This window comes from Lissotriton helveticus, chromosome 7 (genome assembly GCF_964261635.1).
Source record: "Lissotriton helveticus chromosome 7, aLisHel1.1, whole genome shotgun sequence".
Classification (NCBI taxonomy): domain Eukaryota; kingdom Metazoa; phylum Chordata; class Amphibia; order Caudata; family Salamandridae; genus Lissotriton; species Lissotriton helveticus.
Window position 1 is genome coordinate 1,636,483,869 of NC_136068.1, and position 26,343 is coordinate 1,636,510,211.

The window sequence follows — 26,343 nt, forward strand, 5'->3', positions numbered from 1 at the left end:
CCAGTTTTCTTGCACCAAGAAGGTATACGGTACACACGTGTGCCCAGAACCTGCTGTGCACGACCTTCATCTGTGCACAGTAGGCATGAGGCACAGAGCGTGCCTTTGTCCATGCTCTGCACCCAGGACTCATGCCCACAGAACCTGATGCTTAAGGCCTCCAGTCCTGCACAATGGATGGCTGATGTGGTTTTTAGTTATGCCCCATTCCTTGTTCTCATATCTCAAGAACAGATTTTTGTATGATATTTGGGACATAGTCCAGAGGCCAGCATTCCTGAAATTTGACTGGACATGTCAGTAGATATTTCCAGGCTTGTGAGGACTGGAGTAGCTTTCAGCTGCTCTGAATCTCGGTAATACTTGAGTATACTGATGATCTTTACTCCCTTAGTGTTTGAAGCAAATTATTACTATGAGCCATTAATAATCATTAATAATAGGGTCATTGATGATAATGACATATATCTCATCAAAATAGGGGTCATTGGTGCTCATTGGTGATCCTAACTCCCCAGTAACTTAGAGAACAATTAATTCTCCACCCTGCTGATGCTCACTAATGCCTCTTTACTGCTTAGGCAACTGGGGCCATATTTATGCATGGACTTGCTTGCACTTGAGTCAAGCAGTATGTCAGATTTAACAGCCACGCAAGATAAACTTGCATTGCTTGGTAAACCTTGAGTAACGCAATGCATCGCAAGTCGCAGCCTTGAATTACTCAGCACTGGGAAGGCGGTACATGGGTGGAGGGTGAGTGCACCCATGCATCTACCCATGTATTTTGGCCCATTCCCAGATTTACCAAGACTGGTAAACCTGAGAATGTGTCAAAATCCTATGCCTTCCTGGTAGAGGTGCAATAAGGAGAAATAAATTGTTGTTTCTCATCCTGCAGCACACTCAGGAAGAGGAAAAAGCCTCTAAGGATTGTTTTTGTGCAGGAAGCTGTCAAAGGTGGCTGAGGATCAGTTGTTATGGAAGTAAAACTCTTCTGAGTCTCGATGGACTCATAAAATGAATTGAGGGTATCACAGAAAACTAGTTTCAGAGAAGGATCCTTGTGATATCGGGTGAACGGAAGACAATGTCTGTGCTGGTCCCCTTTTGAAGAATCCTAAGAGGATCTGGATTTCCCCCTGCACCTAGCGGTGATACTCTCTTATCAGAAATTTGGGCAGCTGCTTTGAAATCCCCATGGGGATGCTTCTTTGAAATGAGTTTTCTGTGATCTGCTTGATCCATTTTATGACTCCATTCAGGCTCAGAGGAGTTTTCCTTCTATAATGACTAATGTCCAGCCGCCTTCAATCCAAGCTGTTCACACTTGTGTAATCCAGAGAAAGACCCACTGTAATGTTTTACTATTAACACATACCCACAGGGTCGAAACGTTGATAATAACATTGATGATCCATTTGCATGGCCAACATGCCTAGAAAATGTGTCAGTAATAGTATAGGCTATAATAAGTTGAGCTACTGACATTTGAAAAAGCGGACATGGTTTCAGTGTATATTTTGTGTCTTTTATGTTGCTGTCATTTATGGTGTTTCGATCTTTTTTGTTGGACTGATGTGTCTACACTCTGTCACTTTGTCCCTAGGTCACGCTTTTAAGTTGTTGTAATGTCTGTGCAACAGCCCTACATAGGAGACTTCATGTCTCCAATATATGCGTATACTTGGATGTCTGATTGCAAACATACCAATTCACCACATTCTTTGGTTTGTTATGTCTAATCATTAGTAGATTCTGTGTAGGCCCGATGTCAATTGACACAAGCAAAGACTTGTAAATCTTTATGAATACTTTATTGGTTCCTATGTATAGGTGTATTATTTAAGCACCATTAACATTCAAAGTAATTGCCTCTCCCAATGGAACTCACTGTAGTTTTATTTAACTGTATACCAAGGTTCTGAGGGACATAGGGTTACCCCGTTGTTGTTAATCTTCTACGAAGGAGGCCAAACTGCCATTGGACTCCAATGGCTCTTCTAAGAAGCTGATGAGTTGCTTTTCCTTTTCCAAAATCTCGTCCAAATCATGGAGCATGGCTATTTGGCAATAATGCCCTTTGCGCCACCAGTATGTCACTTTTTCCTGCAAGGGGCTTGTAAATATGCCCCTCTGCTTCTAAATTTTGTTAAGTGGAGCTACCCTCATTAACGGTTGGCGAATGACAAGTGCAAATACTTTGTTGGAGATGCTAAAGCAAAATCCTGCCAGATGCAAGCCGGGCAAGGGTCAAGTCGGTAGCCTGATTTGATATTTTGCTTAGTGGGAATATTAAACGTTCTAATGACGCTTGAACTGTTGCTATGTCCATATTGATTCCCTTGTTATTAGAACAGAATAAATCTGTCAGCATGTCAAAATACAATTGTTTGAGTGGGCCATATTTTATTGTACAATGGAAATTTAAAAATAATTAATAACTCAGAAAACGTTTTTGGAAGGAATCCAAATTGACAACTCAAATAGTTTTGCCCTCAACCACAATGTTCTACTGCTCTTCCATGGCAAGCACCATGGCTGTTTTTGTGTAACTTCTACGAGGAATCTAAAGTGCCAGTAGACAAAAATCTCAGACACTTCAAGGAAGGTGGTTAGTTGCATGGCTACAACCTTTTCCAAAACCAAAATCAGATCATGGAGTACATCTTTTGGGCAACAATTCACTACATGTTATGTGTCCAAAGTTTGTTAAGTGCAGCTACTCTTCTTGACACTGAGATACTGACAAGTGGAGATGCTCTGTTGGAGATAGGTGGAGCAAGATGCTGCCAAATGCAAGCCAGCCATGGGTCAAAATGATAGCCTAATTTGATTCTCTACTCAGTGGAGGATACAAAAAAGTTTATAACGATACCTGAACTCTTGCTATGCCCCTACAGACTCCGCCAGCATGTCAAAAAGTGAATTGGTTGGAATGGCTAGATTTTGCTGTACCTTAATAATTGTTCTCAGAAGTGCTGCTTTGGTTTTAACTGTGGTCTGTTCCCAGAAGTGCTGCTTTGGCTTTAACTGTGGTCTGCTTGTAGACCGTCAGCTGGATTCTCTAGCTAATCGAATCTTTCTGTTTATAGGATCTACGCCAGCAATGTTCCAACAATCTTTTTTTTGTAACCTTCCTGTTGTCAGTGACTCATTGGGACAAGCATTATCAGATGGAAGAAGCTGCATTTGGCTGGTTTCCTGCGAGCAAGATGCATCAGAGAGTTACTCATGGTGCTCTTACAAATTTCCACACTAGAATTGACATTTTAAAGTGGATCAGGAAAATATGGACACTAATTTGTGTGAGACCTCCAATCCATTTAGCATGCCCCATAGTTGAATGGAAGAGGTAACTACTCTATGTCCTGGCTTGAAACGTCTTAAATGTGTAATCAGTAATTAAGTACATTGAAAGCGTCAGTGCAGGGGAAGTGAGGTGCAAGAAAAACAAAGCGATGCATCAGTTCCTTACAGCTAGTCAGTGGATGTGATGCATCAGTTCCTTACTGGCAGGGTAGGTGATGTGTTGGTTCCTTACTGGAAGAGGAGGTGATGCGTTGGTTTCCAGACACACTGCCTCGGTTCCTTACTGCGGCACAGTGTCGTTGAAGAATCGGCGTCAAAGGACGATGCACCAAAAATCCAGATGCGCTGCGTCAATAGGACAGCTGTGCTGCAGGCGCTGCATCGATTTCACAGGCGCAAAGCAGGCGTTGAGTCGAATTCCCAGCCGTGAAGCAGGGGCTGTGTCGCAGTTGGAGTGGGTGACATGAGGCTCAAGACTCATGCTGCAGTAATTCTTCTGATGCGCTGCAGTATAAAGGTGGGGCCTGCGGTGAAAGCCTTGGTTTTTGCTTCAAGTGGGAACCAAGCTTAAGGGCAGGCAGTGGCGATGCATCAATATTTTGCAGATATGCATCAAGAAAACAGACACTGGGAATCAATGTAAGGATTTTCTACTTAAGATCACCAGGTTCCACTCCCTAGGGTTCGGGAACTGGATTTGGCACCACTTGGCAAGTCAGAACTCTCAGTAGAAGAACCCAGGCATTGGCAGGTGAAGTCTTTGATCACCCTGAGAGTTCCTAACAAGAAGCAAGTATGCACAAGCCCTTGGAGAAACTTGAAAGCAGGATACAGAAAGCAAAGTCCTGTCCTTTCACTCCAAGGACAGAAGCAGCAAGCAGCAGACCAGCACAACAAAGCAATGGGCAGAGTGGCAGTCCCATCTACGGCATCCAGCTATTCGTCTTATCAGAATTTCTTCTGACCAGAAGTGTTCTGATTTTGTTGTCAGAGGTCCAATACCCCTTTATGCCTTTGAAGTAGGCCAACTTCAAAGGAAAGTCTTTGTAGTGTTAAAGACCCGCCTTTCCCTGACCTGACTCCAAACACACTACAGGGGAGCGCAGACAGCTTTGTGTGAGGATAGGCACAGCCCTATTCAGGTGTCAGTGACAACTTCTCCCACCACTCTAGCCCAGGAAGGCCCATCAGCCTTTTGATGAGCCAACAGGATGTGCAAGACAGAATGGTTAATCAAGAAACTGCTCACTTTCTAACTCTTTAAGTTATTGTTGTGGGTGTCATTAGATTTCACCATACCTAAGAAAAAAGTATATTTAATTATAGCATTTGAATGAATCCCTTGTAGGCACCCGTAACTGCATTACCCAAGCCCACAAGGGTTGTTTGGGTTGCCCATTATTTTTGCTACACTTTCTAAAAGTGGCCTTTTCAAGCATGCAGTTGAAAAACCCATTTTTTAAATTTTGTTTTGACATAACACGTAGCAGGCTCCCAAGTTCCGATGATGTGGGAGTATTGACCAACATTTTGCCATTTTTTAATAGGAATGCCCACGAATAAAATAACAAGTCAGGCAGAGCTAGGCCCCCTTTCTCCACCCTCTGTCTTAATTTCTTCCAGGCTATTCTTGGGCCTCTGCTCGACCAAATAAAACTACCTATTTGGCCTTGCAGATTTTTAAGTGCTTCACTTTCAAAGGGGAGGGGAATGGAGTCAAACAAAAAGGTTAATTTTGGGAGAATCGTCATTTTTATCAACTTAACTCTGCCGAGCAGAGTAAGCTGTAGATGTGCCCAGATTTTTAGTAGCCCACTGATCTCTTTTTTTGCCTTCTCAAAATTTATTTTTGTTAATTTGGAGATATCTTGTGAAATCAAAACTCCCAAGTATCTCATTACCTCCTTTTTAACACCTTCCTCAACTTCTAGATTCCAGCACATGATTTCGGTCTTACTTCTGTTTATATCATATCCCGATACTTTCCCAAAATCAGTTGTTAGTGCACGGCCTAAAGTATTATGCAGATTAATTGTATAGATGAGAATGTCATCTGCATAGAGGCCCAATTTCTTGTTCCAGACCTGGAATTGGAAAGGTATAATCTCAGAATCTTCTCTGATTCTTCTAGCCAAAGGCTCTATATACAAATTAAACAAAAGTGGTGACAATGGACACCCCTGCCTCAAGCCTCTACTGATGAAAACAGGGTCCGTTAGGGAGCCCTTGATCAGTAATTTTGCTTTTGGCGACCTGTATATGGCTTACAATATTCTGCAGAAGTTTCGACCAAGGTTTACGGATCTTGCCACTGACTGTAGAAAGACCCAGTTAACTCGGTCGAAAGCTTTATTAGTGGCATCTAAAGCTTTTACCGCAAGTGGAAGCTCATAGGTGGATGCCAGGTCTATCAAGCCTATCAATCAGTAAGTTAGCTCCTTTAGGTGCCGTCCACGAATAAAACCTTTTTGATCTGTATGGATCAACTCTGTCATGGGTCCATTCAGTCTATTGGCCAATATCTTTGCAGCCATGACGATGTTTCCCCTTTGGGTGATTTATTAGCTGAATTGGTGGACTCCTCTGATCCAATCATCATGGCCGGTGATTTCAACGCAGTTTTAGATCACACTATAGATAGGACTTCACATAGCAGAGCTTGTGTAAACACAAAAATGTCTATGGTTATCAAACAAATAATGACCCAGCTTGGACTTTGTGATATCTGGAGACAGAAGACTGGACATTAAAAAAAAGGTTTTACATTCTATAACCATAAATATAGACACCAGTCCAGGATAGACTATTTTCTTAATAATGATCTGACCAAGTGGATTCAGAAGGTCGAACATTTGTTGGATCACTTTGGTGTGATTATACATCTAAAGCTACATGATAAAGCCTCCCAATCAAGCTGGACTTTAGACCATACAATTCTACAGGAAGATTATCTTATTGTTACACTGACTGGAACAGCAGAAGAGTTTTTTCTTTTTAATCAGGGTTCATCCACATATGGAGTAATTTGGGTCGCTTATAAAGCCTTTCTATGAGGTAGGTTAGGGACATTAGCGGCTGAAAAAAGACGTGGATACCATGAGGAGGTTTCAACAGTCGAGGAACAGGTTTTGATCTTAGAGAAAGATCTGATTGACCCTGGGGTGGATGAAGAAGCCTGGAAAAAATTATTCCAAGAGGTGCAAAGAGAAAAATCCTAATTGTCAACAATTTTACATGAAAGTGGGAGAAAAAAGTGGGAGGCCAGCAAACTGGCCCATTTTGAATACAGTGAAGGTTGTAGTAAGCTGTTGGCTTGGAAAGTTAAAAAAGAACAGGTGAGGAATAGGATTGACCAGGTCAAATGTGATCGCACAGATGCCCTCATTAGTGATAATGGGGAGATCGAGCAAGCTTTCTATAAATCAAGAAGATCTAAAACCCACTCAAGATGAGATCGAAGTATGGCTAGGTCATGTCACAAAAAATGCTCTTACAGCTGGCAAAAGCAGGCTTTTAAATCAGGAGATCAAAGAAGGGGAAGTTGAGCTTGCATTAAGACAAGGAAAGTAGGCCAAAGCCCCAGGCCCTGACGGTTTGCCCCTTGAAGTTTATAAAGCTTTGGCAAATACACTAATACCCATTCTTTAAGAAATCTTTAACAATCTCTTTATTAATGGATCCGAAATGCCAGCCTTGTGGAATGAGGCAAACATCTCCTTAATTCTGAAGCCCGGCAAATATCCAACAAACTGTGATTCGTATCGGCCAATATCTTGACTAACTCCCATTTTTTAAATTTTGAGTTCAGAGACCTTAAACTCCAAATCTCTAGCTGCTCCAAATGGGAAATTAGACTTAACAGTTATTTAAAGGCAGTTCCCATGTTACCCTATGGGACAAATAGTCCTTGCAACAGTGAAAAAAGAAATTAGCAGCATTTCACTATTAGGACATGCAAAACACACCGGTACATGTCTGACATTTTAAATACACTGCACCCTGTCCATGAGGCTGCCTTGGGCTTTCCTTGGGGGTGACTTATATGTAGTAAAATGGAAGGTTTGAGCTTAGCAAGTGGGTGTACTGGCCAGATCGAAATGGCAGTTTAAAACTGCACTCACAGACACCACAGTGGCTGGTCTGAGACATGTGTGCAGAGCTACCCATGTGGGTGGCACAATCAGTGCTGCAGACCCACTAGTACATTTGAGTCACAGGCCCTGGGCACATCTGCTGCACTCACAAGGACTTACTAGATAATCACATATGCCAATCATGGATAAACCAATCACCAATACAATTTACACAAGAAGCCTCGCACTTTAGCACTGGTCAGCAGTGGTAAAGTGCCCAGAGTCCTAAAACCAGCAAAACCAAATCAAAAAAATTTATGAGGAAGGCAAAACGTTTGGGGATAACCCTGTAAAAAAAGGCCCAGGTCCAACACAGTTCCTCAGGGGGCCTCATCATTTTGTGTTACGCCATTGACTAAATGGTATTTAGAAACATTGTCTGAAATAAATAATATGTCCTGAGTACTGTTTACAAAATGATCAGTCCACTTGGTGTAGATTTTCAATGCAATATTTATTTATTTATCATTCATCAGTGCTGGTGTGTGAGGTGATGATTTTGCATTTGATAATCGGATGCAACATTTACATCGCACAGTTTTCTGACAACAATATTCTGGTGACAGCATAAAATGATCAAATAGTACCTAATATACAATGATTAACAGACCAAGCAGCTTACTAAAAATTAAAGGGCTTACAAATCGAAAGGGAAGCAAATAAACTGAACTAAAATACAACCAGTCAAAAACTAGGAATATAACTGTCGCTCAGCTGACAATTGTTCTAAACAGCAGAAAATATCTCTGCACATTAGCTAATCGTATTCCTTGTGGGATTCCACTCTGAAACTCCATTACATTCCACTCTGAAACCCCATTATATTTAGGGTCAGATTTACAAGAACTGACGCTTCTCTGCATTTTAGCAGAGATACGTAAGCTCAATTGCGTCACGCAAAAAAACCCTTGCAAACCATCGATGCGTCACATTTACAGCTTGGCGCCCCGTGGCACATGGATTGACAGATGCATCACGCATCTGTTGGTATAAAGTTAACACAGTGCTGGAGTCATGTCGCAAGCATGACACAACTCCAGCAAAGCTCAGGAATGACTATTTCTATTGTGCTGTCACTACTTTTGCCTGCTTCAAGCAGGCGTAAGGTTTTCACGCAGTTGAGTCCCAGAAGTGACGCAGTGAAATCCTGTAATTTCACTGCGTCCCTTTTACTAGGCTTTCTTGCATCAGAACACCCATGCTGTGTACATTATACCTGATGCAGGTATAATGTGATGTAGGGCTTTACAATGTGACACATCTCCCAAGTTGTGTCACATTGTAAATGTGTCGCAACGTGGCTGTAGACTCATGGATTGCCTGTTCCACCACCTCACTGCAAAGTCACTGCCTTTGCTATATAGTTCACGTGGCCTTCGACTTGTCCTCTGGCACTGATAGCAGCATAAGGACTTCCTGAAGAATTGACCCTTTCCTTTTCTCGTGTTTTCACTCCACATCATCTCTGATGAGTTAAAGGGCTTCTTCCTTCATTGTAAACTATTGCATAGAGACTAAACCTAGTTGAAGCTTAGGACAAATATTGAAAGCATAGAGCATGGCTGGAAGAGGCATAACTTGCTACTGCTGTTTAGATTCCTTGACTGTATTAGAAAGACTTCTTTCCCATTCCTGAAACCTAGCTCTACAATACATTCTTGCTGTAGATCTTGAAAGCAACCCAATTTTTTTTGTCTGCTATGGCACAAATTAAACAACAGTGGCGACAATGGACACCCCTGCCTCGTGCCTCTACTGATATAAACAAGGTCCGTTAGGGAGCCCTTGATCAGTAATCTAGCTTTTGGCACCTGTATATGGCTTACAATATTCTGCAGAAGTTTCGACCAAGGTTTGCGAATCTTGCCACTGACTGTAGAAAGACCCAGTTAACTCAGCTTTAGTGGCATCTAAAGCTATTAACGCAAGTGGAAGCTCATAGGTGGACGCCAGGTCTATCGAGCCTATCAATGAGTAAGTTAGCTCCTTTAGGGGCCGTCCACGAATGAAACCTTTTTGATCTGTATGGATCAACTTGTTCATGGTGTATCAGAGCCTGCCCACAAAAGTGGCACTGTGAGGGACATCCGGTGATCCTCTTCCATACTTCCGAGCATTCAGTCATGCTGAAGGTATTGATAGAGTCATTAGCATGGCCTGCAGGGCTAGTGGTAATGGTCTATCAAGTGAAACACCTCCCTAGTCTCATTCTTTCTCCGTTGTCCAAGCTCTGTGTTGCAGTCAGTTTTGGCAGCATGCTGCTCACCAATACATTCTTTCCTACCGGCTTATGAATGTCTGTTGCAAGTTCCTCCTGCTGAAGGAGATGAGCTGCATCGAGGAAAAAACATTTCTTCAACAGACCCTGCCGTGCTGAAGATGACTTACGAGTTTGGTTGCATATTTATGAGTTTTGTGGCAGGGGAGAACAGCGCAGCAAGTCACCTTGCTGCGCTGCCCTGTGTCACATTGAAAGGACAGGAATGTGCCATATTTATCCAATACATCACATTCCTGTCCCTTTCGCTAGTGCTGTTGTGGCAGTCTAGCCAACCATGGTGCAAGGGTGTCTGTGTTGTAGGCAGGATTGATTTTGTGCAGGGGGCACCTTCTTGCACAAAAACAATCCTGAGAGGCTTTTAACTCAGAATGCAGCGCACATGGAAAGAGGAAAATTGGGGAAGACCCACGCAACGGAAATGTGCGCTGCGTTGCATTACTCCACATTTTTGGATCCACTCAAAGTCAAACAAAGTGGCTTTACAGGGCTTATAAAATATGACTCATGGCTTGTGTCCCGAGTGACGCAAACTAAGTCATAAATATGGCCCTGGATGTCTAAGAAATTCAGGGCTGGTTTCGAGTCCTAAGCATGAGCATCATTGTAGTGGTCATGCTGCCTGCTTCTGTGGTTGGCAGTGATGCAGAAGGCAATACTGCTGTTGAGGCCTGACATTATGCTGTTGTCAATTTGTTTCTGAGGTTAACAATAGACTGTTGTTTATGGTGCAGAGCATCTGGTGGATGATTGTGGTATTTGATGTCCACAGAGGAAAACAATGAACAGAAACATGCATCTGGTAGTAATACTGCTGGTTGCAGAGACACTGCACTCCTTAGTTTATGGAGTGGTGGCACTAGTGGAGGATTTTGTGTTCAGAAAGGTGGAGTACAAATAGGCAATATGGCCGGGTGCGGAGGTCGTGACAAAAGTAATGTTTTAGGGCAACATTTTGAATTCGGTGGGGCTCCACTGAATCACTACTGCAAGAGGGCCCAAAGGATTACTATAATTTGCATATTAAAGCAATACACAAAAATACAATAACAAGAAGGGAATTAAAAAAGAGAAATGCACAAATTAGTATACATGTAATTTCATTCACAAATAAAATTAATTTACAAAAATCGAAATTTTAATTTTAATTGGAAGATCGGAACTTTTTAAACTTTATTTTTTTTCTAAAAGACAAAGACTCGAGTATTTTTTCCTCTTAAAGCATGATCTCTTTTTGGTGGCTTATTCCAGGCCTTCAATTGAGGACCCCAAATGTTCACACTAGATTCTGTTTTCTGTAATTGCACTGCAATTCGACTCAAAGTAAGGATATCACCTTAACTCTTAGTTCCCGGTTTCAAATTCTTTAACATTTACACAGCATTTAACATTTTTAAACTTTACATTTAGGGACTCTGCACTCGTTGCCAGTACCTCTGTACTGCAGATACCCATTGTGGAGGTCCTGCCCAAGTGGGGGCCCACCGCAACGACTGGCGCCCACCGCCGCGACTGCAGGGCCTCCACAACGGGTGCGGAGGCCCTTTGTGAATCGCCCCCTTCGTTTTTTAGGCATATAGGGGCATTTTATCAAGAAACGACGTTAAAATTATAGCTGCTTTAGCGGCAGGAAACTGCAGCTAAAGCAGCGATAATTGGCTTGATAATATGCCCTTGTGAATCCCCATAGAACATGGGCTTCTATTGGAATTCTCAAGTGCATATTATCAGTTTCCTGCCGCTAAAGCGTCGATAATTTTAACACCGTTCTTGACAATATGCCCCATAGTTCAATAATATGCTAATATTATTTAATTGTCTGAAAGGTCACAGAATCCTTGCACTGGATTTGCGGAACCCCAGGAGTTCACGGACCCCAGGTTGAGGATCAGTTGACTACGAGATGGTTTCTGATTGGGACATTATAGGAGATCTATAGGAGATCTCATGTCAGCATCACCAGCATCATCCATGGTAAGGTGCCTATGAGTGCAAACATCTCTGTCTCCTCTGAACATACTTCCGTTGATCCAGCTATGGTCTGATAGCCTGTGGTCCACATAGATGATTTTAAGGTGAATGCTATGCAAGGTTTGACCATCCAGCAGATAATATTATCCAATGGGAGAACCAGAAAAAATGGCTTCTAAAGCACAGTTCCAAATCAGGAAATCAAACAGTGTCATAGCCTAAGTTCAAGCCAGCACCTGCAAAGAGCAATCCCACATAAGCCTAAGAGTGGGCTAAAGCATGGTGATTGGTTGGGTTGCAGTATTTTGTAGTCCATGTGCCAGCGCCATTGGCGTGGAATGTATTTTTGACTGTCTATCCTGCTGCAGAGTTTTCACATTTTCTTGGGAATTAATAAGCTACAGAAAGCAGCCTGGCGCTTGAGCAGAAGGTGTGTGCCCTCATCTACTCTGTGTCGCTGAACATAAGGCACCAAATGGCCTATTACTGTTAGAACTTCAGTAAGACTGGGTATATTAGTCACTGTTAACCATATTTGTTACACCAAGAGAAGGTGGCAGGATACGGGGATTAATTTCTTCAAACTGTGCATTGAAGGCCTCCATAGATGGGTGTTAGGAGGGTGTTCCCTTTTGTTATTTCTCTTGTGTGTCATGTGGACATGATCAGGACTACATTAGTAAATACTTTTTGTTTGCATTTTAATAAATGCTCGTGCTACTAGAGATTCTATTCTATAATTTATGGTGATAAATATTTTTAATAATTTCAGGATGTATTTTTCCTATGGGTTATAAGCATAATTGTGTACAAATAAAGTATGTAAAATCCATATCGGTGAATCAGACATGCAAACATATTATCTTCTGCAAGTGTTTCAACCAAAATGTTGTAAAATGCTCATTATCGACTAAAAAGTTCGAGAAAACTACAGCAATGCAACGATAAGGCATCTGCTGAGGAGCAGAAGAACAAACTCAGAGATGGTCCACTGAGATTGCAGTGTGATAGCAGCATGAATTTCCTGCCTTTAGATGAAAGATTTGCTGCGTTCTGTTAAAACAATGTCTTTCATACTGGCAATGAGATATTGAGGTTTGTAAGCATATTCGTTGAATTTTTTTATAATATGTTAAGTACATTATTATTGGAGGCTAACTTACCCCCAAACCAACCTATGATGTATTATGATCAAGTTCATCGCTGTACGCAAAAACAGGTACTAAATGATACAGCTTTGATTGAACTCAAATAAAACAGTCACATATCTATTTTCACAGGACATGTATAAAGATTCGCTTCATATGTTGTCGAGTTCAGCATGCACATTACCATGAGGCTGGTTTAGTGGGGGAGTGACTTTGGGGAACTTGAGAAGAAACTGGCGAATTCATCATCTTTCCCAGTGGTGGCATATCCACCTGAGTCTGAGTTAGGAGGATAGCAGTGGTGGAAACTCCCTTAGTTCCTCCATCGGGTTCCCCTAGAGCTGACACTGTCAGCAATGGTGATGAATCACCTGCTGCACTAGTAGGGCTTAGCGGCCACCATGTTTAGTGAGGTTACTTCCATGCAAAGGATGGCGGACTTTTCAGATAAAGACATGTAAGTGCTTCTAGCTCTGCTCATCAAGCATGTTATGACCAAGAATAACCAGGTACACTATCTCTTGTGGTACATTTCATGTGACCTCATTTAATGGTGGACATTCCACAATTTGATACAAGTACTGGCATTATTTTCCACTGGAGGTTTCTGGATACTGCTGTGGAATTCAATTGGAAGTATGGGAGATTTTACTGTAATGCTATGGCGAATGTGGGAAATCGTCTTCATTGAGGATGGAAATTTCACACCAAGATACCTCGTTGGGGAGAACGTGCGCTAAACAAATGTTATGTTATACCTTCACCTTCTATTCTGTCCTCTGACGAATTTTCATCTTGAAGCATTAGGTACCTTAGGGAGGTTAATCTCAAGCCCTTGTCAATCAAAGTAGAAAATAATTTCACAAATTTGCAGTGTCTCCTCAAGCTAATATTAATATTAGGCAATCACCCTAAAATCAAATTAATATGGCCTATTCACAGAGGCATTCTGGAGTAGTACAAAAAGATACTTCTGTGGCACTCTTTCACATACTCTAGTGAATTAGCCCCAAAATGTAAAACACATGTAAATATAAGAAAGGACTGTGCCGTTTTAGCACTTTTACTACTAGGGAGTTGGACATTTTGGAGTTGATTCGTAAATGCATGTATGAGTATGTAAAATAGTGCTACTGAAATATGTTTTTATGTACTCAAAAATGCCTTCTTGATTAGGCCCCACTGTGCATGCATGTGTTTTTAGTTACGTGTGTAGGTGGATTAAGGTTTACATTTCTGAATAATCTCGGTACAGTCAGGTCAAGTCTTAATCCGTCTCCCTATCCGAAGGTATACCTGGTTAGCTTATCCAACTTCATTCTTCTGACTTCCACCAAAAATACAGTACGAATTTGTGAATGGTGCAAACAAACTTTTCATCATGAACACCTCACCTCTGTTTGGAGTCCACCATCCAAAGACCTTTGTTGCCTGTGGCCTCAGCACGCATAGAAAGAGGAAAATGCCATTAATTACTGTTTTTGTGCAGGAAGGTGTCCCTGCACAAAAACAATCATCAGCGCAGGCCCCGTTGCAAAATGATGAAAGGGTCCCTGCGCTGATGCATGACAGTCAATTGTGCACCAGCGCAGGGGAAAGCACAGGGATGCGTTGAATTGTTGTTAATACAACGCATACGTGGGCTTTGGAAATGACGCAGCATGGGCCAGCTGAATGATTTGCGGTGCCACACAATTTTTTTGTTGATGTTGCCCCATGTCACTTGCACTGATATTACCATTCGAAATGCCACGCAGCAGGCCCTTGCAGCAGTGTTAGGGACCAATACAAGGAAGAAGGCCAAATGTGCATGGTGTGTCTGCAAATAAATGAATACATGTTCATCAGTGTGTCATCGCCTGAATTCATGTCCATGTATGAATATCAATAAGAAGCAACACCTTCCCAGGTGCCCTTCAAGGTGATACGCCCGACAATGGGATCGTTTTAACCACTAACTTCAGTGCCACCAACACATGGAAAATTGTTTGAGAAATGTCATCAAAAAATAACTTTGCGGTCCTGATTGCAAACTTGATGTTAAATTCTGATCCCTGACCAAACAGGAGTTGGCCCAAAGATTGGAATTCCAAGTTGCCTGATAATTTTTGCACTGCTGCTCTTTTCCCCTGACAGATTTATTAGGAGGAAAAGCCCTAACAGGCAAAATATGCATAATTTGCCACATTTGCAAGTAAAAAACTTGGCATACACTTTGTTAACTGTGCCTAGTAACTACCTCACGTTGAGAGAGAGAGAGAGAGAGAGAGAGAGAGAGAGAGAGAGAGAGAGAGATCATATTATGTATAGCTACCCCATCTCTCCTCTGCCACTGCATAGCAGCTGAAAGTCAGGGCAGATGCTTTTGGGGGCCATACATAACATAAACTTATAGATGGATAAAAAGTGAATATTAGAGATGGGTTTCACCTCTGGGTTCTGAGTGACATCATAAACATCTCAAGCTTTTCTCTTATTGTCTACTTAATGCTACTCAGATCCCCTCTTTGAAAAATATTCCTGTAATTCACGTTTACCCACCTATAATTCCATATGTGCTGGACCAGCCATCAGCTGTCCTGGGTAGAGAGTTATTTGATAACAGCTATATTATGTAGCACAGGTCAGACTTCCAAAAGGTCCCACTTCCTTTAGTTGCTTAAAGGGAGATGCGTGAATCTCTGTTTGAGCACCCCAATGATGTGTTTGATGGTGTATCATACCCTTTTATGTACATTTACACACCCTTTAGTCCCTGTTTACTGGTCTCTGATAGACAGCAATCATCCTTGCCTCTTAGGAATATCTTCTATCACCTGTGGAGGGGAAAAAGGGACCCATTTGAAGGTCATGTAGATGTGCTAAGTGTGATCCACCTGTGTGGGCAATGCACTTAGTAGATCAGAGTTTTGTTGTTTATCATTTTACAGAGAGTGTACAGGAGACCAAGTGCCTATATTACCCAAGAAGCGTCTACAGTAGTTACTAGTTGCAGGGAGTTCAAAGCATGTACGATGGAAGCACGCATGCCTTTACCACACTAACTTGTACCACACAGATGCCTTTACCAGGCATTCCTTTACAACGCAAATGTTAAGTATTTCTCAGGTAAGTATAAGGCCTTTATATAGGACGGACATCACCTTATGACTTTATCAATAAAGAAATTTCTGCTTACCGGGAGTGCCTGCATCTGCTCTTGTTCGTGGGGGCTGTTAGAAAAGAATATATATATATATATATATATATATATATATATATATATATATATATATATAATTCACTGAAAAAACCTTAGGTTTCGGGGGTGTTATAGTTAGCTGGACATTTCACTCGTACAAAACCATAGAAATTCCTCCGTTATAGTTACATCTGCTAACTATAACTCACGTGCCCGCATTGCACTGCTGATGATGTCACATATTACATCATTCATGACATGGCAGTGACATCACTGATGGCATCTCCCAATATCAGAACAGTTCCGGGGAGGTGGTGGTTCCCGGGGCTCGGGGGTCCGTTACGGACACCCAAATTTAAATATTAGTGCCTTCATATTAGTGAAGGTGGCGGTTTCCAGAGCGTGTGGGGGGGGCTCTAACCCCCACACAGATATATATATATATATATATATATATATATATTTTATTTAAAGAAGCCCCAAGGAGGCGGTCCCCAGGGCTGTGTGGGGGGCATTGGGCCCCCCACACATTGTTTTACTGCCCCCTAGACCTGGACCACCCGGGGCTTCAATTAAATGAAGTAAGGGAGCCCACGCTTCGTTTTTTTTTTTTTCGCTGCCGGATTCGCACACCCAGCGCGAATTTGGACGATTTTTTTAATTTTTTTTGGGCCCTGAGGGTCACCGTTTAAAAAAAAAAGGATGCTTTCTGTAGCAAGCACCACCTTTGTGCCAAATTTGGTGTAATTCCGTTTATCAGTGATGTCATTTGCGATGTCATCAGTGATGTCATCAGTGATGTCACTGATCATGTCATGAATGATGTAATGTGACATCATCAGCAGTGCATTGCGGGCGAGCGAGTTATAGTGAGTCCAACTAACTATAACGTGGGAATTTCAATGGTTTTGTATGAGTAAAATGTTCAGCTAACTATAACTGGTGTGAAACCTATGGTTTTTTCAGTGAATTTCAAAGGTTTTTTAAATGCTAATTCCTAACTATAACGAGTGTGAAACCTATGGTTTTTTCAGTGAATATATATATATATATATCCACACAGTCGTTTAAACAGTTTTGGGCTATATTTTTTTTAAAACTCTGGTTTGAGTTCATGTGAGCCGACAACAGGTCCAGACCACAACCCGTTTATATAGCGGCATATGAAATTACCTTATCATGTTTTGGCCCACATGTGTGGTATTTTTTGTTGGACACCGTGTTTTCTTAACCAAGAATCGGCTGATTCTCTAACTTGCAACTCAGCCCAACATGCACTTTTTTGCAATTGCCCCCGTTCATGACTCTAGAATGAAGTTGAGTCACGTAGACAACAATAGACAGTTCACGCACAAATTTACGAAAATGCATTTAGTCACATGTTGTCTTTATTAATTTTGTTATTTTAAATGTTTAACAGTACGTATTATCTTTTGTAAAATTCCTACACTGTGTTAATCTGTGCATTCTAGCTCCGATATATTATGTGGGGAGTCTGTTTTCACTTGTTGTACTCACAGAGGTGTCACATAATTATGAATAAACATGGAAGATTCACATGCACTTTTACTCGTGATCAAGGAGGTCTACCTCCGAAATGCGTAGCGTGACCAGGCCGTTATTAAAGACGCGCTGAAAAGGATCTGTGGCTCAGACTTCGTTCTTGTTTTTATTTTCAAAACTGTTTAAAAGACTGTGTGGAGATATAATAATAATAATAATAAAGGGGTTTATGAAGCGCCTGGTGACGCCGTCCCGGCGTGTCCCCGCGCTGTGGAGAAGAGAAGGTGCAGCAGAATGGGAACTCTCTATAGCTTAAACAAGTGAGTCTTTAGCAGTTTTCAAAATTTTGCTTCCTTTTCTTCCAGCCTAAGGTTAGATGGAAAGAGATTCCAGTGACTTGCTGCTAGCATTCTAAAAGATCTACCGCCCATTCTAGCCTTGTTAACACGGGGGGTCCTAAGTAGCCCAGTACCTTGAGGGCTCGTGACCCCGACTGAGCCCGCCACACGTAAGCGGCAGGGGAATCTTCACGAAAAAAACTTTATATATATATCCCAAAGAAGTTGCTTGTGTACAGAGACGCCTCACAACAGGTAAAGTTCAGCCATCACTCTTTAATGAGGGGTCAAACGAAGCCAGCCGCCGAACAGCACAGGAAATTAAAACCTCCAGCCTGACGCGTTTCGTGTTCCAACTTCTTTGGGATTTGTTACGGCTTGCCTGAGCCGTGGAGACGCCCCGGTGTTATTCTGTAACACTCTAGTGACTACGTCAATCTACGTGGTTACCTATGGATAACAGGTGCCGTTTGGTGAGGGACAATATGAGTTTTATGAAGCCCAAACCGCGCACCACAACCCACTTGGGATGAAATAATTTGGACAATACAAGCGATGCAAGGCAGCCCACAGTGGAAATACGGGACACTACGACAACCAAGATGCCGCAGTGGTGGCGACGCCCAGTGGGCGGGGTATGTGATTTCAGTAGTGAACTCAACATTACCTTGCTGCAGTTATCCTAACCCATTGCCTTTGAGGAAGTGTTGTTGGAACACGAAACGCGTCAGGCTGGAGGTTTTAATTTCCTGTGATGTTCGGCGGCTGGCTTCGTTTGACCCTCATTAAAGAGTGATGGCTGAACTTTACCTGTTGTGAGGCGTCTCTGTACACAGGCAACTTCTTTGGGATATATATATATATTACCTACTGGCGGTCGCCAGTAGGTATATATAGTTAGGATTTTTTCCCTATGGGATTTTTGAAAATTCTATGTCTAATAACTTTGGCGTTTGTGGACGGAATTGGCAGAAATTTTCAGGAAAATGGAATATTTTGTTTCTGAGCAGCCCCTGGAAATTTGGGGGGGGTTCGTCAAGGGGTGGCCGAGAAAAAAGGGGGGTCCCAAAACGTGTTTTTCCCATGTTAATTTCCATAGGGCGGTTGGCCTCACTTTTAGGCCAAACGGCTGAATGGATTTGCACGAAACTTGGCAAAATTGTAGGGACTGTTAGCCCGATGTGCCTTTGCTAGGTCTCAATATATGTGCTCCAGTGGATTTTGAGAAATTAACGTTTAAAAAAAGATATATATCTGTAAGCGCGCTCCAGGCAGCGCTCCGGTTCGCGTACCTGATGCGTAACGGAACTTCGCGTAGCGAAGCTGATTGGCTTTCCGGTGTCTGTCAACATTCTAAACAGTCCGGAGCGGCCGCCATCTTGTCTCTCGGTAGGATCGAGAGACAAGAGGAGGCCAAAACAAAGGGGGAAATGACCATAAGGGGGCATAGTAGATCCTCCCTGACCCCCTAGGTTTGATGTGGAGGCTTTAAAAGGGCCCCGCAGTGCAAACATTTTTTTTTAAAAATTTAGTTTTTTTGCGTGGGGAGCGCCCGGTCCGCGAACCGGGAAGCGTTCTGGGGAGCGTACTATAAGGAAAAAAGAATGATAGACTTTTAAAATACTGTATGTTAATTGATTGTTGGTTTTGTTGATTATTTTTTAATTTCTTTATTTTTTAAGCAATTATTTATTATTGTGATTGTGTTTCAAAATTTAATAACATTTCTAACATTTCACTGTCTGAAATGTAGTCATTTTCATTGAACATAGCTAGTAATCTCTGAGTGTGTAAAATGTCCTCATTTTGAAGGAGGTCATCTACTGCTTGCACACATTGCAGTAGTTCTTGGTCCCAAGTTTCATCCATAAATTCTATATAATTTGGATCAATTAATTCTTGGCTGCTCTCTTGCAGGACAATTTGAAATGAAACTTTCTGTTCGCCTTCCATGTTGCCTGAAATTTGGATAAAAAAAATATATATTAGTAGAGATAGGGCACTGTTGGGATTAATTTTAGATAGGCAGTTTTTATCAGTGAATTTATCTTTGGGCAGTGTATAGTATCAGAGTGGAAGTAGGAATATAAAAAAGTGTATGTGATTTAACGTAAGTAAATTCATAATTATACAAGAGAAACCTAACTCCATCCATAACTATAACAGAGAAGTCTATCTAAATCTATAACTACTACAGAGGGATAGTATATAACTATCAGAAAAAGTTTACCATATTAACTGATAGTGCACAATATACTTCAGTTTTTAAAATAACAACTTACCTTTACAAAGAAGTTGAAGTGATTAGTGAAAATCCAATTGAAATGTACACCAGGAAGTAGTAGTCAAAATGGCTGTGTTTCCTTCTCTTCCTTTATATATATTCAGGTATATAACCAATCAAATGTCAGGTAAAAAAAGTAGAAAATGAAAGTAACATTTTCATTGGTTGTCAATTCCAACACTTCAGATGTGTTTTGTGAAGTAATTTACCTCACGGTGTTTAGAGAGGTCTACAGGCTAAATGGCTAAATGGAATTTCAATCAAATTTGTGAAAATGATAGGGATTGGTATGTAGTATGAGCTAATCTATATTTGGTGAAAGTGTCTCCAGTCGTTTTTCTGTAAATTACTTTCCCACCTTTTTTGATGGAGCGCTTCCCGGGGAGCGCCCCGGTACGCGAACTGGCGAGCGCCCCGGTACGCGAACCTGAAGCGTTACGGGAGTCCACCATTTTGTGTTTCGGTCAAATTAAGATACAAGATGGAGGGCAACTAATGTTCAGAATGGGTAGAAGGGGGCACGGTAGACTTATCTTGACCCCCTAGGTTTTCTGAGGGTGGCTGAGGAGGCCCATATGTGCGAAAAAAACCATTTTTTAAAAAAAATTCGCGAGGTTAGCTTCCGGTCCGCGTACCGGGTAGCGCCCCGGGGAGCGAACTTTGTTGAAAATTAGTGAAAAAAGTTAGAGTAAAATAATAATTGTGAGTGATCAGATGTAGGGTAGCTCTGAGAAGAGCTTTTGGGTTTATGGTACATTTAGGTACTTATAAGTAGGTACCAATGCACAGTCTTAAATTCAGAATGAAAATTCTGTTGCCCTCATCTGAGAAGTGAACTCCATCTCCTCTGTAGATATCTTGCATGTAGTAACGCAAGTTATTGTTGTACACGGAGCCCATTCCATGGTCTCTCATGTAAGCTGAAACAGATTTGTTTACATGTTTCCTCGACTTCTCAATTTGTGGACAAAATTGGTTCGACCACCTCCATTTCTGTCTTTGGCATATATTTGAATATACCAAGGCAGTCTGAGGAAAAAGTGCCATTAATTGCTCAAAGGTGTCCTTTAAAAGCATTTCCAGACCTACCCCAGTCAAAGTGCCCAAGTCATTACCTCCACAGTGCACAATTAACAGGTCAGGTTTTGGCAAATGCATAAAGGTTTTCACCAATGGTATCAATTGGTGACATTTTAATCCTCTGTGGCCAAACCACTTAATTTCCACATCTTGTAAATTGAGGTTAGGTAAATTTCTGTTATCAGCATACCTCTGAGCCCAGTAGATGTAACTATGTCCAACAATCCAGACAGAAAACATGGTGAGAGAAGGTTCTGCTGCAGTCAGATGAAGTGTGGCAATGAAATGGCAGTTGAAAAAATAAGAGTTTAAAATGAAAAAAACTGTGGAGTTTCTGTGTTAATGAAGCAGTAACAGTGATTGGTGGATTTTGATTGCTGAAAACAGAAAGTTAGGGTGCATGGATGAGTTCTTTGAAAGATGTATTTTGAATGGTCAAGAAAAAATCATTAAATGAAAGATTGCACTGGATATGCAGGTGCACTGAGAGTTCAGAGTTCAATTGAAACATTGTTGTGTGAACTTGCAAACACCAGAGGTCTTCCAAGAGGTGGTTGCTATGCAAAAAAGGCAGAGAGGGCAGAGGGGGGAAGGGTTTTGATTTGAAAAAAGTGAGGGAAGAGTTTTGATTGGGTGACATGAGAGATATGTGTGAAGAATTACAGCATTTCTGTGCTTTTGATAGCTGCAGACTCTGGAGTGAATACCTTTTGCTCTGCTAAAGACAAAGTGGTGTGTTTCTGAGACTGTTTTGAAACTCATAAAGTATTTGCTAAGGTGAGAAAAGATTTATTTAATTTAGATAGAAAATAGTGTGCTTTAAGGAGAAAATTATGAAGAAAGTTGTGTTTTTAAAATGTTGCTTTGCCTCAAGTGTTTTACAAATAGATTTTGTTTCTTTGAGAAATTGTAATTGGAGAAAATGTGAAGTATTAGTACTGACAGGGTGTTTTTGTGCATAGGAGCTGTGCAGTGTTTTCAAATGATGACTTGAAAATCGTTTTTGAGGAAAAGGAATGCTTTTAACATTTATGACAAGGACATAATGGTGTATGCTTCTTTATAAGGCATTTGAGTGTCTCTGATGTTAATTTTCCCATTTTAATGTAAGACCTTTCCCCGTGGTGCAAATTCCTTGTAAATATGCTCCCACCTGTGCTTGGCAAATTTTGATTTTGAATGTTTGAGTTACATAGCCATGTTAAAAGTGACCCTAAAATGCTGCAAAGGCAATCAAAAAACGCTTCCATGTGTCTTAAGGACATTTTCAGTCATTTCCCCATGTGCAGTGTTTTCAAATTATGACTTGAAAATCGTTTTTGAGGTAAAGGAATGCTTTTAACATTTATGACAAGGACATAATGGTGTCTGCTTCTTTATAAGGCATTGGAGTGTCTCTGATGTTATTTTTCCCATTTTAATGTAAGACCTTTCCCCGTGGTGCAAATTCCTTGTAAATATGCTCCCACCTGTGCTTGGCAAATTTTGATTTTGAATGTTTGAGTTACATAGCCATGTTAAAAGTGACCCTAAAATGCTGCAAAGGCAATCAAAAAACGCTTCCATGTGTCTTAAGGACATTTTCAGTCATTTCCCCATGTGCAGTGTTTTCAAATTATGACTTGAAAATCGTTTTTGAGGTAAAGAAATGCTTTTAACATTTATGACAAGGACATAATGGTGTCTGCTTCTTTATAAGGCATTGGAGTGTCTCTGATGTTATTTTTCCCATTTTAATGTAAGACCTTTCCCCGTGGTGCAAATTCCTTGTAAATATGCTCCCACCTGTGCTTGGCAAATTTAGATTTTGAATGTTTGAGTTACATAGCCATGTTAAAAGTGACCCTAAAATGCTGCAAAGGCAATCAAAAAACGCTTTCATGTGTCTTGAGGACATTTTAAGTCATTTCCCCATGTGCAGTGTTTTCAAATTAAGACTTGAAAATCGTTTTTGAGGAAAAGGAATGCTTTTAACATTTATGACAAGGACATAATGGTGTATGCTTCTTTATAAGGCATTTGAGTGTCTCTGATGTCATTTTTCCATTTTAATGTAAGACCTTTCCCCGTGGTGCAAATTCCTTGTAAATATGCTCCCACCTGTGCTTGGCAAATTTAGATTTTGATTGTTTAAGTTACATAGCCATGTTAAAAGTGACCCAAAAATGCTGCAAAGGCTTTAAAAAAACGCTTTCATGTGTCTTAAGGACATTTTAATTAATTTCCCCATGAATGTAGGTAGGCCTCACCTTAAACAAACCTCTGGATAGGCCACACCTTATCGTCATCCTGAATTAATCATTTAAAATGCTAGGGACAGATTTATGATAGGTGTATGCCTCTTTTGCGCCACTGTGCGTCACTTTTGTGACGCAGTGGCGGTGCAAAAGATTTGCTATGTGGCGACAAAATTACAAATTGATGCATCTAGGCAGATGTGTCATGCTGTAAAAAAAAACGTGCCACATGAAACCGATGCAGCAGTGATGCAAAAGATGCACCATGTTGCAAGACAGGCCTCACTTCATCTCCAACAAGATAAGAAGCTTAGGGATAGATTTATGATGACTGGTGCATCCCCAGGGATGTGCCAGTCATCCTGCGCCGCTGTTCCGCCACCCATGGTGCGCTGCATTTACAATGCGGCGCACCATGGGGCAAAAACAGCACAGATGCGTGACGCATCTGTGCAAAGGTGGCGCATTGCTGGAGCTGCATGGCAAGTGCCATGCAGCTCCAGCAAGGCTCAGGGGTGCCCCCTCTCCATTTAATCTGCAACCCTGAGTAGGCCTCACCTTAAACAAACCTCTGGATAGGCCACACCTTATCGTCATCCTGAATCAATCATTTAACATGTTAGGGACAGATTTATGATAGCCGTGTGCCTCTTTTGTGCCGCTGTGCGTCACTTTTGTGACGCAGCGGCGGTGCAAAAGATTTGCTATGTGGCGACATATTTAAAAATTGATGCATCTAGGCAGATGTGTCATGCTGTAAAGTCCTGTGCCACATGAAACCTGCGTCAGTTGTCATATAGGTGTTTTGTTGCAAGGTATGCATTAATTTGCAAGAAAGCCCTGTAAAACTAACACAGTGAAATTTAGAAGATTTCACTGACTCAGCTTTATAGCATTGCTGAATCAAATCATTACGCCTGTTTGAAACAGGCATAAGGAGTGATGCACCATGCAATGTGTGGCTTGCTCCTGTGCATTGCAGTAGACATGTTGCGCTTACGACGTGATTCCTGCAATGTGCTGCTTTTGCAGCACAGATGTGTGACGCATCTGTGCTGTTTTCACTCAATGGTGCTCTACATTGTAAATGCGGCACACCATGGGTGGCAGAGCAGCGGTGCACATTAACTGGTGCATCCCTGGGAATGCGTCAGTTAACATAAATCTGCCACTTTACATTTAAGTATGAGCAGGGGACACAGAGTTGGTGAGGCTTATCCAAGGTTAAGAAGAGATGAGTCCTGTTCACTGAAAACTTGGACATAGGCCTTACCTCCTCAGCATCGCTGGTCATGGCTAAATAATAGCTGCGAAATGTTACTCTTGTTAAACAATTTTACTATTATAGTCTCTGAGATTTGTGCCTTACTCTGCAACATCTCATTGTTGTTCTCTTTCTTTAAAGATAACGACAACATCAACATGAGCGACAATCAGCAATCAGTTGATCTCGACCTCATAATTGAACTTGTAATTGAAACATCAGTGGAAGTAGATCCCTTGGATGATTTAAATCCTGAGGATGAAGAAGAACATGATGAGGATGCAGATTTGTCAGAATTGTATGACATAGGGTGGGAAGCTGACGTGCTTGAGCCTATGGAACTATAAACATTTATTTTTAAAAATGTATACTAAATGAAAAGTAAAAATGTAAACCGTTTCATTTAAAAATAAAGACACCTTCAAAAACAGGTTATGTGTAGTGTCTTCAATAAAATATTAAAATATGCTCATAAAATTAGATCAGATTCACATATAAAACAGCACAGGTAAAATGAATATGAATTCCAGTTCTTTTCTGCTATTTCTGTATTCTAAATTTGCCAAGCACTAAAAATGTCAAGTAGTGTGTTAAGTTTTTGATGACTGTTATTGATTTACTGTTTGGTAATAGTGGTTAATAACATTTTTTATTATATTTTACCACAGATTCAACTGCAGATCATTTCAAGATTTCAGCATGCCAACTAAAGAAAGACTTAGAAAGGCTGCAAAACGTCAAAGACAGCAGGTACATGATATAATGCAGCAGTCCTCTAACAAAAAAACTTGTCAAGTCACCAAGAAAGCACCGGGTAAGAGCAAAAAAACATTTATAAGAAATATTTGTAGTAAAAAAAATATTACTACAGAAAATGTTTCAGTCCAGAAAAAGAGAAGCATTTTAAACGGAAAGGAAAGGCCAATCAAAAATGTTACTGCTAGAGCAAGAGATAACTCTGTGCATGATAGTAGAAGGAAACAACAGTTTAGGGACATTCGTAAACAAATGTTCCGCAACAGGATAATTGGCAATTTGTTAAAAAATATTAAGAAAGGTCAACAGAAAGTGTTTTTTTATAAGAGAAAAAAAAAGTTGAGAAAGTTATTGATCAGGCATTTGAAATTAAACGTAAGTTATTTATTTTGATAATGAATAGAATTAGGAAGCTAAACAAGGCAATTTATGATTTCAAAAGAAATAGTAGATGGAAGAGAATAGTTAATCGTAGTAATTTTTGTGAAGTTTTTTCCGGAGAATGGATGCATAGTTCAAGTTGTGAGGCATTTTTTAATGAGGAGAGTTATTTCCAGGATAATGATTTGGTGCATGCAGTTGACACCAGTGGTCGAGCTTATGAAGTGAAAGATGGTTGTCCAGTTGAAAAAGAAAAACTTGTGACAACAGACACAGAAGAGGTGTTAGGTAATGAGGTTTTAGGAAGACGTCCGAAGGGTCCTGTGTACACCTGGAGGTGTAGTAGTATTTGCAGTGTGCGACAGGATTCCATCAATTTGCTTTGTGATTTTGTACGGACATTTAATAAGAAAAGTTTGAAGCAGAAAATGAAGTTGTTGCAAGAATTAGATCCTTGCAGAGTGAGAGAAGTGACAG